The 12,442-nt window shown below is 40.7% G+C and overlaps 2 non-coding genes across 2 annotated transcripts; one reads left to right on the top strand and one right to left on the bottom strand.

Annotated features, from left to right (window-relative positions):
* Window positions 1-2,032: 2,032 nt before the first annotated feature.
* Window positions 2,033-2,222, bottom strand: LOC140285961 (U2 spliceosomal RNA). The gene has a single exon (XR_011910891.1). It is a non-coding gene; the product is annotated as a U2 spliceosomal RNA (small nuclear RNA).
* A 9,374-nt stretch (window positions 2,223-11,596) lies between these two features.
* On the top strand, window positions 11,597-11,710 carry LOC140285953 (U5 spliceosomal RNA). Its single transcript, XR_011910884.1, has one exon. It is a non-coding gene; the product is annotated as a U5 spliceosomal RNA (small nuclear RNA).
* The last annotated feature ends 732 nt before the right edge of the window (window positions 11,711-12,442 follow it).

A 12,442-nucleotide genomic window follows, 5' to 3' on the forward strand; every position in this document is an offset into this window, starting at 1 on the left:
CCGACAATGTATGATCAAAAGAGGGAGCAGAGGTTTTCGGCTAAAAGAAGGTCTGAATGTCCAACCATAATTTGTAAAAACCGGGGAAGAAAAGGCTCGAAAGCCCGACTATACACCATCAAAAGCGGGAGCAGAGGGGTTCAGCTGCAAGAAGGTCTGAATGTCAATCAATAATTGCTAGAAAACATGAAAGAAAATTTTCGAATATCAAACCGCACATGATCATATGCGGGAGAGGAGGTGTTCAGCTGCAAGAAGGTGTGAATGTCTACCCATAATTCCTGAAAAATGGGTAAAAAAAGGTGCGAATGCCCAACCATACATCATCAAAAGCATGTGTGAATGTCAGATCATAATTTGCAAAAACCTGATTTTGTGCAGCTGAACACCTCTGTTCCCGCTTTTGATGGTGTATAGTCGGGCTTTCGAGGCTTTTCTTCAACGGTGTTTACAAATTACGGTTGGATATTCAGACCTTGCAGCCGAACACCTCCGCTCCCTCTTTTGATCATACATTGTCGGGCATTCGCACCTTGTCTTACCCGCGTTTTACAAACCATGGTCGGACTTTCACACCTTCTTGTAGCTGAACAACTCCGCTCCCGCTATTGATTGTGTACAGTCGGGTATTTTAACCTTTTCTTACCCGCTTTTTACGAATTATGGTCGGACATTCACACCGTCTTACAGCGGAACACCTCCGCTCCCTCTTTTGATGGTGTATGTTCGGGCATTCGAACTTTTTCTTACCCACTTTTTACAAACTATGGTCGGACATTCAAACCTTCTTGTAGCAGAACACATCCACTTCTTCTTTTGATGATGTATGGTTGGGCATTCGCACCTTTTCTTACCCATTTTTCAGGAATTATGGCTGGACATTCACACCTACTTGCAGTCGAACAGCTCTGCTCCCACTTTTTATTATGTTTGGTTGGATATTCGAACCTTTTCTTAACTGCTTTTTACAAACTTTGGTCGGACGTTCACAACTTCTTACAGCCGAACACCTCCGCTTCCGCTTTTGATGGTATATATTCGGGCATTCGAACCTTTTCTTACCCGCTTTTTACCAACTATGGTCGGACATTCACACCGTCTTTCAGCGGAACACCTCCGCTCCCTCTTTTGATGGTGTATGTTCGGGCATTCGCACCTTTTCTTACCCGCTTTTTACAAACTATGGTCGTACATTCAAACCTTCTTGTAGCCGAAAACCTCCACTCCCTCTTTTGATCATACTTTGTCGGGCATTCGCACCTTTTCTTACCCGCTTTTTACAAACCATGCTCGGACATTCAAACCTTCTTCTAGCCAAACACATCCACTCCTGCTTTTGTTGATGTATGGTTGGGCATTCAAACCTACTTGTTGCCCGCTTTTCATTAATTATGGGTGGACATTCACACCTTGTCGCAGCCAAACACCTCCGCTCCCTGTTTTGATCATGTATGGTTGGACATTCGCACCTTTTCACACCCGCTTTTTGCAAACTATGGTCGGCCATTCACAGCTTCCTCTCCACCATAATTGTATGGTGGGATATTCACACCTACTTGCATCCGAAGACCTCCGCCCCCACTTTTGTTGATATTTAGTCGGTCATTCACACCTTACCCGTTTTCTTGCCGCCAAACCCCTCTGATCTCGCTTTTGATGATGTAAGATTGGGCATTCAGACCTTGCTTCACCTGCTTTTCACCAAATATAGTCGGACATTCAAACCTTCTTGCAGCCGAACACTTCCGCTCCACCTTTTAGTTTTCTATGGGGCATTCACACCTTTTTTTACACCGCATTTTATAAAAACACCACAGAAACACCGTATTGAGGCTTTGTTCTGACCGCTCATTCGGTGTCGCGTTTCTTTCAAGCAATTCTCCTGGTTAGCCCGCACTCGGCTCGCTCCCAGAGCCGTGTTAAAGTCTTCTTCGCATTCACTCTCTTTTATCAGCAGATTAAAAGAAAATTTCATCTTAGGCTCCCTGAAACTTCCATCCTGCACCGCTGTTTGCTTTTTCACAAGAGCAGAGGAGAGCGCACCGTTCCCAGCGGCACTGCAGTACCGGGTCGATGCTTGGAGTGAACGGAGCAAGCTCCTTTTTCAACTCCTATTGATAAAAATCCATTTAATATGTAGTCTCGCATAGAGGACATATCAGACATTAAACTGATAAGAACAGATACTACACTTGATCTTAGCCAAAAGGCAGAGAAGCGATAACTGTCCACTGGTTCACGTCCGAGGGCCCTTCCTGGCACAATGCGCACTTGTAGCGGTGTTCTTTTTATGGCCATAGTGTCACTTTGCACCTCCGCCCACCCGCTGCACTGAGCACTCTTCAGCCCTTTTAAATGGTATAACTTTACACTACCACACGCTCCAGCGAGCACCATTCAAGCAACAACTTTGCACTCCAGCTTCGAACATCGGCACAGTCGCAACAAGTAAGGCGACTCTACTCAGAGAAGTCACTCTGCACAGTAACAAGATTTCTTTTGCACAGACAGAAAGGGCTTCATCCGCAAAGGTAAAGCCTGCCAAAAATAGAAACAACTCATTAGTGCTGCTCAACGTTGTACTTTGCAGTAAAAGAAAGAGCAAATCTAAAGTTTCAGGAATCCGAGAATAAGCTTACTTTCATGAGTTCTTCACGATTTCGGATTTTACTATAAAATGAATTCCTTCACTCAAACTAAATTAAAACTGCTAAACCGCTAATCTGTTACATACAAGGCAGATGTCAAATTCACCGAAATAGGATCTAAGGGTATTTGGCCAATCGAGCTGTAGCAGCTTCGGTAAAAGAGTATAAGTTGAAGAGTTTGTGAATAAAGGTGTGCGCACACATAGTGAGTTGTAGGAAAATAGGCAGGGAGCAATGCCGGCTGGGGTATATGTTCTTGTATGTTGTCTGACTGTTTGATTTGAATGTGTTGTGTAAGTGTCCTGTTGAATGTTACATGTTTGGGCTTTGACACGCTTCACTGTGGTTGTTAACTGTGTGGTGTGTCCTGAAATGTTATATGTTTGGGCTGTGTGACATGCTTAATGCTTTTCAGTAGCAACCCACTTATTCATATATAGCAACTGACAACATAAGAAGTCCGGACATACTTTGATAGTAGTTGTAGAAGTATCCTTATTGATAATAGATAAACTAATTTATAGTGATAGAACAGTAGATGAACAGGTGCCTGCACATGTCTCATGAAAATAAAATGGGTGTATGATTGCTGACGGCAGAGCAATACTGCCAAACTTATGAGTTCTTGTGGCAAACTTGATTCAGTGTCTTGACGTGTATACGCTGTTTCGCTGACTTGTCACAAGAAACAAAGTGTGTTTGATAAGATCCGACCATTTTATTACGGGAGGATCAGTATGTATGGATTCTGATGTGACTGATAAACCCATTCGTATCTTAAGCATAATCTAATACGTGAGACAACGCCCTGGCACACAATCAAAAAAAAAAAAGAGAGAGAGCGGTTTTGTGTCCCCACAGTCCATAATGTAGAAAAGAGAGAAAAAAGCCTTTCTGATTTGGTGTGTGTGCTCACAGTGCAGAGTGTAGAGAAAAGAGAGAAAAGAAAGCCATTTTGGTGTCACGGGTGTTGTGACTTACACACACACATTTCTGAATTGAGAAAGGAAATTATTTTAGAGAAAGCACTAGAGTTTAGATCCCATATTTGTTGATAGGCATTCATTTAATTTTTCTTTTAATCAGTTTTAAAGTGAATACTAACTGAGAAATGAAAAAGGTGAAGAGTTTAGAAGCTTGGTTCAAGAGCAAAACTTGGTTTATGATCAGCTGAGTCTCTAAACAGAACAGCAAAGGGCTTCATCGAACATTTAAAAAAGATTCAGATTGTTAGAATATCCAGAATTTATAGGAATGGTGGTGATTACTCTTATTTTCTAGAATGGAAATAACTGCACCATGTCTGTTTTATGAATTTAAGGGGCTAAAAAGTTTTGTTCTCGTTTTTCTATGATTAACCGAATGTATGTGAGAGTCCAAACAGACAGAAGGGTTACGGCCGAGCGCTGGACCTTCCAAAAAAGATGAGACAGGCTGGACCTGTGCCATACTACTTAAGACCGGCATGTGGATAACAGGTTCTTTAAACTCTCACACACACAAACTCACACACGTTCGCACACATACACCCATACACACACACATTCTTGAACTTGCTGCAAGATTAAACATTTGCATTAACTGACTCCAGCAACTCTGAGTCTCATTGAGAGACTTTTCTCAACAATTGGGTCCTCAAACCAGATCTCAACGTTTTTTCCGCTTTCCAGGGTCGGAGCTGAAACCGTGCACGGGGGAGTCCAGTACTCCTAATGAAAGACCCCCTGCTGAATTGCGGTAATTAGGGGCCAGTGTCCACTGAAAGGGGGAAACAGGGACGAGATCGTACTTTTGAATCAATGGCCAGAAGCCATTGGCAGTGCAGGCATCAACAATAATGGTGTTATTTCACCCATTAACACTTAAGGTACCTCATGCAGTGGCTGTGATATGGTTACTTAACAAAATATCTTTACCAGACATCTCTCCTACATAACAGTTCTTCTTTCACAGCCACACCTTGTTGTCGAGAGATGTGCTACACTTAATCCATCCACACTGCTACCTACCCCACAGATGGAAAGCCTCATGATTGCATGTCAGAAATAACCATCAGTGTTTTACCCAGGCCAGACTTAACTGATATACGTTATGAAAATGCAGAAATAACTATATTTATTCAACAGGTCAAGCAAAAAACCCTGATGGCACAAATGCTACAGGATTTGCAGTAGTAACAGAAACTGAAGTTTTCTTAAAACAACCACTACCAAAAAATTACTCTGTTCAAGCAGTCGAATTGGTAGCTTTAACTGAAGCTTGTAAATTAAATAACAAAAAGGTTGTTAACGTTTACACTGACAGTCAGTATGCCTTCTCAACTGTACATGTGTTAACACAGCATTGGAAAAACAGGTATGTTGACATCCACAGCTAAATGTATAAACTACAAATATTTTAGCATTATTAGATGTTATTCAATTGCCATCTACAATAGACTCGTATGAATGACCGGAAGGAAAACCATACTGCCAAAGAATTTGTTTAAATATGCTGCAGTATTGAGCCACGGACCATGTCATGTCTCAACAGGAGGGATGGAAGCAATAATGAACAAGGTTTTTACAGCATATGGTTTTACTTATTATTGAATTTTTTTTTTAGAATAAATAAATGAATAAAGTTTTGTCTAGCAGGTCAAATATGTGCAAAATACATTCCACAGGGCAATCTAAGACCAAAACGAAGATAATTCCCTAAGCCAGTGTATCTTTTTCAACATATTTGTTTGGATTTCATTATTTCATTATTGTGTAGATTTCATTGAACTAAATTAATGTTAAGGGAAACGATTCTGCTCAGTGACAACAGATGTTTTTACCAAATGGTCTGAAATATTTCCATGTGCACAAGCAGATGCACTCTCAGTAGCAAAATCACGCGTAAAATAACTCATTTCTAGATTTGAAATTCCTGAAAAGATCTTCAGTGATAATTTGACACACTTTGTAAGCTATGTCATCTCACTGATGGCAAAGAACTTAAAATAGATCTTAGAAACCACTGTGATATAGAAGGTTTCGCTAACACATTGGAATTGTTTTACTATTTACATATGCATGTGCAGTGAAGAATTGCTTGCTGCTGATAAATGCAAAGAAGAACAGCTTACACATAGATGCTCACATATAGGCTGCTGAATGCAATGAAGACCTGCTTATCCAGTAAAGTTCAATGTCAATGTGTAATATTCAATTAGGATTTGCAAAACAGTGAAGTTAAACAATGAATGGGTCCATAGTCGGTATGAGAAGACTACAGGAATATTTACCTGGGTGTACGTTCAAACAGAGATGAGAAAATTGCGATAAATTATTGTTTGTTTGTTTGTTAGTATGTATATGAATGTTATGTGTATAAACTGGGTTGAGTTGTAGTTACTCAGTAGTGTCTCAGTGAAACAACCGACGGGGGAAGCCTTGCGGTGACAACAAAAGCAGTGTTTTACTGATCAGTCAAGTTGCTCCAGTGTACTCCATACAAACTGGTTGGCTACTGAAGGGATAGAAAATGGGGAATACTTGTTTTAAAGCAAACAAGAAAAATACATGTTTTAACGGGACCCAGACAATATTATATAGATGTCGCCACTGAAGTAAAGAACATTTACGTGGGATGGTGTGAGGGTCCTCGTTTGGCTGACGTTCGCCGATATACTCGCCATGCTCAGAACCAAGTTGAGACGCGTAAGACAACCAAAAGGGACAAGTGTGAAAAGGAGCTGCATTTGGCATCCATGACCATGTATTACGCAGTTGGTGTAAACAGAGGACGAGGCCGAAGTCGAAGACGTGGACGTGTGGGAGAGGAGGTCGAAATGGGCCAAGCCAGAGCTATGATCCGAATATTTGTTTTTACTGTGGCCAGACTGGACACTGGAAGAAGGACTGTCCACAGCTAAAAAGTGATGAAATTGGGCAAAAGGCTGACTGAGGGTGGGAGGCAGGTTCTGGACGTCACGCGGCAGCGGAGCCTCCACTAATGGGTGATAGCACAAACACACTCACACATTTTTCCTGCTCTGTGTAGTGAAGCAACGCTTGCCGACTGTGATTCACGTAGTAAAGTTTTGCATGCTATTTCAGTCCTAGAGCAAAGATATTTCTCTCAGAATATAGGAACTTATGTTCATCAGTAGTGACGTCAGGGGAGTTTGATTGTCCTCCAAAGTTAAGTGGAAACCACGTTTACTGTATGTCTGCATCAGGCCAGGTTGTGAAGGAGAAAATGACAATGCCCATTGCGTGTTGTCACTCCCGATGAGCTCTCCTTCAAACACTCATTTTTGTTATCAGAGTTGTGTCCCATTAACCTGATGGGCTGTGATCTCATGTGTAAATTAGGCATTATTTTAACTTCTACACCAGAGGGTGTTAAGGTTATGTTACAGCCTGACAAAGTTTTCACAGCAGTGCAGTTTGATTCATCGGCACTTACATATGCTTATGAGTGGAAACTTCCCAGCTCTCCTTTTTCACAACAACTAGTGGAAGAAGCAAAAGCGTTAGTTTCACCCCTTTCTGATTTCATGCAACCTACTGATTTGCACTGCACATCACACATTTCTTTGGGGCCTGACAATGACTATGAGAAGAAGTGAAAAAATATGTGCGCCTACTTTATTGGCTGTGTCGCTCACTCCAGAGCACTTCGATTTTTTTAATGTTTGTGGTACTCGCCCTCACATTTCCTTGGCCAAACGTACACACTGGCAGTGACAAGGTGTGGGAGAGTTTGTTGCTACATGTCAGAAAGAAATGGAGTGGACTGTTTCACCTGCTGATCCAAATTTGATGTTTTCTGAACGATTGTCAGCATACAAAAAAACATTTTTGAGTACAATGCATTGTCAAAGAACTGTGGACTTAATTCCTACCACAGAATCACATTTTGAAGCATGTTTTTTATCTGAAACAGATTTGTCTTCGATACCCATGTTGGCTGAAGTGCCCAATGATCTTTGGGCTAAGAGCAAATATGATGTGGGGTTGATAAAAGGCTGTGAACCAGTAATTGTCACCCCTAAATCAGACTTTTGTCCATGTAAAAAACAATACCCTTTTAAGCCTGAAGCAATTAAAGGGATTAAACCTGTTTTTCAATCTTTTCAGAAAACAGGCGTTATTGTTCCTTTTGAAAATTCACCTGTGCTTACTCCATTGTTTCCTGTTAAAAAGATTAAAGATGCTGGCCAGCCAGATGAATGGCGTTTTGTACAGGACCTCCAAGCGGTGAATGCTGCAGTTCAGCCACATGCTCCTACTGTGCCCAACCCACACACTATTTTGTCTCAAATTACATCAGATGCACAGTTTTTCTCAGTGGTTGACTTGTCGCCAGTGCACCCTGATAGCCCATTTTGGTTTGCTTTTTAGTTTGAAGGGAGATCTTGGACTTTTACCTGGTTATGCCAGGGGTACTGTGAAAGTCCCAGTATTTACAATGCTGCCCTCAAAGCTAGTCTGGATTAACTTCAATCAACCACAGGCTCTGCTCTTTTGCAGTATGTGGATGACATCCTTTTATGTAGTCCATCTAAACAACAGTGTGAAAAAGACCAAATGACTCAAATAACTTTCTTGCTTTCAAAATCTTTCCTCTAGTGACGCTGACTTAGAGAGGGATGAAGATAATCATGTTTAATTGTTCATGTTTTGATTGTTTATCATTGGACCCTTTATTACTATGATGCCTGCATTTTAAACTCACGTTGTGTGCAAATGCAGGCTGATGTTTTACAGATAAAGTTATTATTTTCCTTGTTTCTTTTGGGTTGATTAATATAATGGTATTATTATAATCAAAAGGGAGGAATGTAATGGAAAATAATTCTTATATGCATTGTATTGAGTGTTACTGTGTATAACCTGCAAATGACCGAGCTGCAAGGTACCACCCTGCCCTGTTTTCTTAAATTCCTCTTTACAATGGTGGGCTTGTTATAATGAGATAGCTGCACTTTAGGGGGGACAGGGTTAGGCTGGTATTTACGAGTGTGTCTGGGTAACCTCAACTGATGGTTGGGGAGGAAAGTTAGAAGAACAATCAATTATACCCAAAAACAGATGACGTGATGAGCGGGCAATATAACTGTGTGTTTTTGCTTCAGTGGTCAGAGCAACTCTGTATTCTGTACTGTGTTGTTCTCTCTTGCAAGATATTATTATTAAAGTCTCTTATCTCCTCACAAGAAAATAACTGACTCCCCAAATGCAAGTGTCAGGACAAATGATCAAACTTCTCCAAGCTTCAGTCTGCAGAGAAGTACAAGACAGGGTTGCCCACTTTCTCCCTCACTTTTTGCTATTTTCATCAAACCTTTAGCAGCTGCTATCAGACAAGATAGAAATATTAAAGACATCCAACCCCAAAATATTGAGCATAAAATAAGTCTTTATGCTGATGATGTATTACTTTTCCTTCAGAACTCACAGACGTCTCTCACTCACACGATCACACTCATAAATAAATTCTCAGCACTTTCTGACTACTCTATCAATTGGTCTAAGACCACAGTTCTGCCCATTAACTGTAGGGTCCAGAATATACCTGCGATCACTTTACAGTCAGGAAATATTAGATATTTAGGCATAAACATTTCCTCAAGGCTCTCAGAGCTAACAAAGCTAATTTATGTGCAATTATTAAAGACAGTAAAGGACAATCTCTCTCGTTGGAAGTCCTTACCTATATCACTTATGGGGAGAGTTACAACCATTAAAATGATGATACTACCAAAAGTTAACTATTTGTTCTCAATGATCCCCATAAAACCATCTGCTACTTGGTTTAAGTCACTAGGTTCATGCATCTCCAAATTTCTGTGGAAAAACAAACCACCACGTATTAGTTTAAAAACCCTACAGAAGACCAAGGACAGTGGTGGATTAGATTTACCTAATTTTCAGCACTATTCCTTAGCCAATAGGTTACAGTATATATCAAAATGGTTTAAACCTAGCCCAATAGATGAACCATGGATAAATATAGAACAAGCATTGTGTGATCATCTGGAAATCTCTGACCTGCCACTTATTAGTCAAAACGTAAAAAATCACAAATGTTTCAAAAGCATTAACATCAGCACCTCTCTGACAGCCTGGTGGGAATTTCTTGAAATAACAAAGTCTTCACTTGTCCCGTGTAAGCTTACACCCATCTGGAACAATCCTGACATCCTGCAAAACAAAAAAATGCTAAACTTTACTCTCTGGAAGATCAAAGGAATCAAACATCTGGAACATATAATCCAAAATGGACATTTTATTTCATTTGATGAGCTCATATCACAACATGAGATAGGCAGCAATAAATTCCTAGAATATCAACAACTTAAGTCTATAATAACAAAGAAATATATCCTCCACCAACCAGACTTACAACTCCCGATTAGGGTAGTAGAATTTCTAAGCATCTGCACCCCAAAACTACTATCAAAAATATATAAATTATTGTCTAAGATAGATGACACAATGTCTCTACCGTCCTCAAAATGGGAGGCAGATTTATCCATCAGTTCTAGTCATAGCTTCTGGCCACATATATGTTTGAACACCTTCAGAATGACTCGAAATCCTAATTTACAGCACATACAATACAAAATTCTTCATAGAACACACTATACAGGACAAAGGATGTTCAGGATGGGTCTAACACACTCAAACATCTGCTCACATTGCACAGATAACACACCTGATGATTATGCACACGCTTTGTGGTTTTGTGCGCCTGTCCAGAGGTTCTGGCTTGAAGTCTTTGCGGACCTATCAACATGACTAAAGTGTAGCATTCCTGCATGCCCCACACTGTGCATACTGGGTGACTTAGACAACATCAATGTGGAATTTAGCTTAGCACACATGATCCTCACAGTGTTATGTATAGCAAAGAAAACTATTCTCATGAACTGGAAAGCGAAGAACAATCTGTGTATTAACCAGTTTAGAAATTTTCTTTTAGATTATATTAGCATGGAAACAACACCAAATCAGAAAGGCTTTTTTTCTCTCTTTTCTACATTATGGACTGTGGGGACACAAAACCGCTCTCTCTCTTTTTTTTTTTTTATCGTGTGCCAGGGCGTTGTCTCACGTATTAGATTATGCTTAAGATACGAATGGGTTTATCAGTCACATCAGAATCCATACATACTGATCCTCCCGTAATAAAATGGTCGGATCTTATCAAACACACTTTGTTTCTTGTGACAATCAAGTCAGCGAAACAGCGTATACACGTCAAGACACTGAATCAAGTTTGCCACAAGAACTCATAAGTTTGGCATTAGTGATCTATTATCAATAAGGATACTTCTACAACTACTATCAAAGTATGTCCGGACTCTTTATGTTGTCAGTTGCTATATATGAATAAGTGGGTAGCTACTGACAAGCATTAAGCATGTCACACAGCCCAAACATATAACATTTCAGGACACACCACACAGTTAACAACCACAGTGAAGCGTGTCAAAGCCCAAACATGTAACATTCAACAGGACACTTGCACAACACATTCAAATCAATCAGTCAGACAACATACAAGAACATATACCCCAGCCGGCATTGCTCCCTGCCTATTTTCGTACAGCACACTATGTGTGCGCACACCTTTATTCACAAACTCTTCAACTTATACTCTTTTACCGAAGCTGCTACAGCTCGATTGGCCGAATACCCTTTGATCCTATTTCGGTGAATTTGACATCTGCCTTACATATAACAGATTAGCGGTTTAGCAGTTTTAATTTAGTTTGAGTGAAGGAATTCATTTTATAGCAAAATCCGAAATCGTGAAGAACTCATGAAAGTAAGCTTATTCTCGGATTCCTGAAACTTTAGATTTGCTCTTTCTTTTACTGCAAAGTACAACGTTGTTTTTTTTGTTTAAATCTTTCTAGACATGGTAAATATTAAGGACAAAGCAGTTTTCACATAGTTTGAGTGAAGGAATTCTGGTTTCTCTTCATAACGTACAAGTCTTTCGCCTTTTACTAAAGATTTCTGTGGAGAGCAGCACTAATGAGTTGTTTCTATTTTTGGCAGGCTTTACCTTTGCGGGTGAAGCCCTTTCTGTCTGTGCAAAAGAAATCTTCTTACTGTGCAGAGTGACTTCTCTGAGTAGAGTCGCCTTACTTGTTGCGACTGTGCCGATGTTCGAAGCTGGAGTGCAAAGTTGTTGCTTGAATGGTGCTTATTGGAGCATGCGGGAGTGCAAAGTTATACCATTTAAAAGGGCTGAAGAGTGCTCAGTGCAGCGGGTGGGCGACACTCTGGCCACCTTGAAAACCGAGGTTACATCCACTACCAGGGGCAGCCCAAGTTCTGCCGCAAGTGTGGTGAGCATGGGCACCTGGTTGAGGCTTGTACCAAGGTGTTATGTGGGAAGAGCAGAGAAATTGGGCAAACTTTTCGAGAGTGTCCAAATGGCAGGAAATGTAATCTCTGTGGAGAATTAAATCACCTCTTCAGAGATTGCCCTAAATCTTTTGCCAACAAATTAAAGACGGTAAAGCCACAGTCAAGCCAACAAAGAGAAGGACCAAAGGTGGCAGTTGGTGAACAAAGTGAAGAGGTTGACCCAATAAATTCAAACTTCCCGCCAAAAGCTTGGATTGGAAGTGAGGAGCAAGAAGGGGAGGGGCCTGTAGAGGCCTCACCACTCAGTGTTGAAGTCTGTGAGAATTCACAGGCAGAGGGTGGAGCTACGCTAAATGAGGAGGAAGAGCAGACAGGTGAGTCTAGTGAAGATACTCACCTCCCCGAAGGTCAACAGCCGAAGAGGACGGCATCTGA

The sequence above is a fragment of the Leuresthes tenuis genome, unplaced genomic scaffold, assembly GCF_036924035.1.
Source record: "Leuresthes tenuis unplaced genomic scaffold, fLeuTen1.0.hap1 SCAF_65, whole genome shotgun sequence".
In the NCBI taxonomy this organism is placed as follows: domain Eukaryota; kingdom Metazoa; phylum Chordata; class Actinopteri; order Atheriniformes; family Atherinopsidae; genus Leuresthes; species Leuresthes tenuis.